We start from the raw sequence: 5,991 nt of genomic DNA on the forward strand, positions 1-5,991 counted from the left end.
AAGAGTGCTATGTGTAAGTCTGACATTTCTGATCCTGACACTATTCGTAGAGAAGTCTCCTTCCACCATTTTTGAACCCTCTGCAAATGTGAGGATAATTTGTAGTAAAAGTAAAGATAGTGGTTTAGACATAGATTGAAGATGTTACTGTGGAAGTGCAACAGGATGAGGGGGACAGTTATGTATCTGACATTAATGAGGATGATGAATGCGTTGGACATGAACAAGTTGATAAAATTCAAAAGAAGGCTGTTTGTGTTAAAATAAGTCATCCACCAGTGGCAGCAGTTCTTTCCACTGATAAGTAGAAGGACATTGTCATACCTAGAAATACCAAAAAATCCACCTCTTCTGTGTGGAATAATTTTTATCCAAATCCTGACAACATTTATCAAGGCACCTGTACCATTTGTAGTGCCAAAGTAAGTAGAGATATGGATGTTAACAATCTACACACCTTCTCCCTGCTACATTATTTGCAGCAAGTGCATGCAAATTATTTTGCAAAACCTGGAAAATCATGTAGTATAATAACAAGCATTCCAGCATCAGTTACCAACTGCATGGATAGATCCCAACACAAGCAATCTCCACTGCTGACAGCTCTATCATTTACATCCATGTAAATGATTGGAGGTAGTTCTGCATCCAAATTGCAGAGGCAACCTGACTGCTCCCCTTTCAGGATTCACAAATATAAGCCTTGCATACTAGGACAGCTGCTGCTGGGGTAAATTTTCATCACATAATGGGCCAAGAATAAGAATAGTAGTTTAAAAGAGGAACAGAGTATGACATCTGCCATCCTATTGCACAGTATCACTGAAGCCATGATGGCTATTTTAGCATTAGATCGGTCTCCAATATCTATCATCAATTCATCTGGTTTTAGATAATTAGTTGAGGTCATGTGTCCATGCTACCAAGTTCCATCTCAGCAGTATTTGACCAGAACAATAGTTACTCACCTATACCTGGACATTAAAGAAAGTTATTATTTGCCTAGAAAATGGCAATGTACTCGCACTTAACTACTGATATGTGGACAAGCAGTACTGGTCCAACTGAAGATTACATAACTGACAACTGATTGGTCGGGTATATCACTTTTAGCAGCAGCGGTTTCTAACACACAATGCCATTTAATTTACAGCAAGCTAATCACTATCATTGGCTTCACTAAGAGGGACACTAGTGTCAATCTGTTGGAGAAACACAAGTATATGATAGCAAAATGGATTATGCCACTAGAACTCTTTTCAGTACTTGTCATTTCCGATAATACAAGTAACATTGTACTAGCATTACAACTGTGTGGATTTGAACACATACCTTGTTTTGCACACAAAATAAACTTGGTGGTTCAGCATTTCTTAAAAAATGGCAGATCCTTGCAGGAGATGCTGCTATGACCCATTACATTTCTGGTCATTTTTGGAATTTTGCAACTGCATTGAAAAGATTGCAGCAGCTGCAAGAAAATTTCAATTTGCCATGCCACCAACTAAAGCAAGAGATAGTAACCAGGTGAAATTCCATCTTTTACAGTATATGCTTCTGTGATTGAAAGTACAGCAACAAGCCAAATAAACATAATGTACATATCAAGTCATGATATAGGGAGAGGGGGGTCATGTTACCTTACTGCAGCACAGTGGAGAATACTCTTGGTTTTATGTAAGCTACTGAAACCATTTGATTTGTAACCAATGAAGTAAGTTTAGACATTGCCAGCCAGAGTCAGGTTATACAATTACTGATAAAGCAGCTAGAGAAGCTGAATGAGAAGATTAAATTAAGCAATTCCACTAAGTATGTTGGAATTGTAGATCAAGTTATATATTCAATTTACCAGGAAAAATTTATTTGCAATATCCTGCAATTGGATTAATACATTTTGGCAACCATGCTTGAGTTTAGGTATAAGTCCTATATAATGTCTTTCTTTCCAAGTGACACAGATCATAAGAGATCCAAAGAGCTCCTTAAAAGTAAGTTTTCAGTTCAAGTGGCAAATGACATGCAGTTTCATTTATGTAAATACTAACAGGTTCCTATTACTCCTGAGACTATTATTTATATTAGCCCTATTTTATTGATATATTGATTCCATCCACCTCTATTGACTGAGACCTGTGATTGTGCTGGTTGGAGAAATATGTTAATAATTAATTAACTTATTAGTTTATTTTCAATTATATTAGGCTGTTACTCTGGCTTAAATTTGTATTGATCTGAGGCCTGTGATTTGCTATTTGGAGAAGTGTGTTGGTAATATATTTTACTTTTAGGCTATTAGTTCTTGACTAATTAAAATATTATATGGGGCCATAAAGCTTAATAAACTGCCATCCTGTCTACCACTGCTATGCCACTATGTTTTATAGATGTGCTATATTCTTTTCAATTGCCATGTGTTTGTTCCAATGCTCTGTCACTTAGTTTAGCCAGACATTAGCCAATGTTGGTGAATACTGTATTGTGAGCTGTGAGGTGGACAAAAATGACTGGAAATTAATGTTATTGGTATCATTAATACTTTTAGTTTCAAAAACAGGTCCAAATTGCATGATTTTAGCTATTTTTAAACAGTTTTAAAGAACTCAAAATCCAAACAATTGGGGGTGGCTTTGCCAAATCCAAAAAATAATTTAGAACCAAAACAAACACCAAAACATTTGGGTTTGCTCACATCTGTACAAATACTGCCAATTTGAACATATTTTTTCTTATTTAAGAAGAAATCACTATTTTAAGAATTATAATTTGTCCTCATTTGGTTCCCCCATTACTCCTGCAACACCTGCTGTCTCATGTTGGTGTTACACACAATCCGCATATAAATTATACAAAGCTATCTTTTGGGATTCAGCTCTTACCATATTTGCCTAACTCATTTGCAAAGGTTATACTATATTATGGCAAATGATAAGTGGTGAAGAGCCACATTAACCAAGTTAAAAGAGTTACTGTCCCACCCTGGAAGTCCTACAGATGAAGCTGATTCAACGCTACAAAATATGGTAATAATGTAATATGTAAAAATCAGAAATTAAATAATTAAAGTGTGTCACCTACCAGGGGCATTTTAGGAGATAAGGGGGCCTGTGTGGAGTTTCTATTTGTTCCCCCCCTACTAAGCATATGCTTATCTCTGGGATCATGGTTTCCATACCATTTTCCCAGAAAATTCAGTACTGTGGAATTTTTCCATTGATTTATGTGGCACAGACTAAGTAGTAAGTATAATGAATAGGTGGCCATTTGCACCACACCCTGCACCCATTATACATACATACATAAATGTCACACAATTTTCATATACAGCAAATAATTTTTCCCCTGGGAGCAGGATGTATAATGTACTGTATCACAAACACTTTTTTAATACATCTAACATCTATTCACATATACACCAACATTTTTTTAATACTGGTATGCAGCAACACCTAGCCTCTAAGACAGTTCTTTCGATATACAACTTCCTCAATGAGGTCGACATTTCTGTGGTTATGACTCAGAGCCCTATTGTACATGCTCTGCCATTGGCCAGGACATGTACAAGCCACAGGGAATTGAGATCACTTCGAATCACACTCTGGGAATTTTTTGCGAAAAGAAGACCATAGGTTTTTATTTGTTGTTACCTATCTGGTTATATATATACACATGGTGGTGTTTCTCAGTCACTTATTGATCCTGGTTGAGGTTGCTCTTGTTTTTTTTTAGTATATCTCTGTGGTCCATCTAGTGTGATGATTACCCATTTTTCTTGAAACCGTCCATATGGACTCAAGGGGAAGGGGAAAAAGGAGAAAGGTTTCAAACAAAATTAATTGCTCACATACATTAGTATCCAGTGCCCTTTGATGTATGCAAATTTTCAATCTCTCTAAAAAAACATTATTGGGCTTACTGTTCACCTCATTTTACAGATACTCTTTATTTGGTTTGTTTCTTCATATTTGACTAAAGTCACAAAAAAATGTTATTATTATAATTTCTACATATCTACCTTCTTTGAAGTCAACATTTTATTTTACTTTCATTTAGTTTTTACCAAACTTTGCTTAAAATTGAGCTCTTTCTCATGGTAATATCAAAGCTGAACATTTGTTGCATCAGTGTAAGATAAAATTTCGAGACCTTGAAGAAAAGAAGAAAAACAGTAAGTAAAGTGAGGAGGCTGGTAGACAAGAAGAGCAAGTAAGAAAGAAGGGAAAGAGAAGGAAAACAAGGACAGATAAAATAAAAAAGTAATAGGAGAGCATAGAAAGTGGAATTATTATTTGAACATTATATTATTATTATTATTATTATTATTATTATTATTATTATTATTAATAATAATAATAATAACTCTTGTTATTAATCTTTATCTATCTATATTTGGAAGTTTTGTTTACAAAGTTCTATCACCTAATAAATGCACCTAAATGTCTCTAAAGATACAGAAAAAAATGGATAAAGGGAAAGAAAAGCAAAGGAGATCTTCTCTAGATTTAGCTAAGTCTGTGATTAATGATGAAGATTTAGCTACATCTGTGATTAATATGTGGATAAATGGCAACAACAAGAGAGATCTGATCTAAGTTTGTCAGTGTCTTTGACTGAATAAAATATATTCAATATTCCATCTAATGTGGAATGTTCCTCTTTAGATAACAAGCTGACACATCTAATCATAAAGCAAGTTGTGTATCAGTTAAAACCATCATTAGACATGCTACATAAATATCTGAATGCCTTGAAATTTCAGTACCAACAAGTTTAGTAAAAGTAGCGAATTCATGGTCTGGAAGATCAATTCCAACTGTGGATTAAAAAAATAACTTAAAAAAAGAAACATTATAGCCAATAGGAAAAATTCACCATATGGAGAAAAAATATTTGAGTTTTATTGGACTGCAAGAAACTAAAAAAACTTTGGATCTGTTTTATTTCATGCAAACCTTTCTTCTTAAAATTTTTAAATTGTGTGTAGAGGCAATGGTTGTTATTGAAATAATTTACAATAATAATTGCATAAATATTTTTAGAGGTTTTAAGTTTCAAGGCATTGTAGTGATTTCCAGGCTTACAGAAACAAATCAACATTACTTTATGATTGTAAAAACTAGAGATGTGTGCAGGCCCCAATATTTTGGTATTGGTTTTAAATCATACCAGTGTTTTGGTTTTGGCAAAACCACCCTCAAGTAAACTTGTTAAGTTTTGGATTTCTTTAAAAAAAATATATAAAAAAACAGCTAAAATAAAATCATGTAACTTGGACTTGTTTTGCTCTTACACTATTATTAACACCAATAACAATTCTTTCCAATCATCTCCATTCAATTTTGACACCTGAAATCATGAGGGAGGGACTTACATGCAATAAAAGACAAAGGGGTAAATTTACTAAATTGAGAGTTTTTAGAAATGGAGAAGTTGCCCATAGCATTTGATACTGTATGTATGTGACATCATTTAACTTGTAAATACATGTGATGAATTTTTTGTGGAACAATTAAAGCACGCTTATGCAATACTTTCTTTGAACTGTGTAATTTTAACAAAATGGACTCTTTAAATGAGATAGTCCTACAATCACCCTGCTTTGTGTTTTACCTGGGCATTCACACTTTCCTGAGTGATTACACACCTACAGCCATACTTTACTGGAAATGCCCCATCTCTTCTGATCTTGGAAGCTATACAGCATTGGGCCTGGTTAGTACTTGGATGGGAGACCACCTGGGAATACCAGGTACTGTAGGTTTATGAACAACGAGGTGGATTGGGACAGTGTAGTAGCACAGCTGAGTATTCATATATTTTTGTTCCCATACATTCATTGGTCTGGATAATAAGCAAATCACATTGTTGATAGACTACGATGGTTAATAGGGTACCTATCTTCCTATACAAGACTTTCATCGAATTGGTATAATACTTAGAATAACTTTACTAGACGTAGGAGATTTGTTACTCTTATTCAAATATTTTTTG

The 5,991-nt window shown here is 34.3% G+C and overlaps 1 pseudogene; it reads left to right on the top strand.

Moving 5' to 3' along the window:
* Nucleotides 1-5,642: 5,642 nt before the first annotated feature.
* On the top strand, nucleotides 5,643-5,761 carry LOC148506280 (5S ribosomal RNA; annotated as a pseudogene).
* The last annotated feature ends 230 nt before the right edge of the window (nucleotides 5,762-5,991 follow it).

This window comes from Taudactylus pleione, unplaced genomic scaffold (genome assembly GCF_031769625.1).
Source record: "Taudactylus pleione unplaced genomic scaffold, aTauple2 ptg000408l, whole genome shotgun sequence".
Lineage (NCBI taxonomy): Eukaryota > Metazoa > Chordata > Amphibia > Anura > Myobatrachidae > Taudactylus > Taudactylus pleione.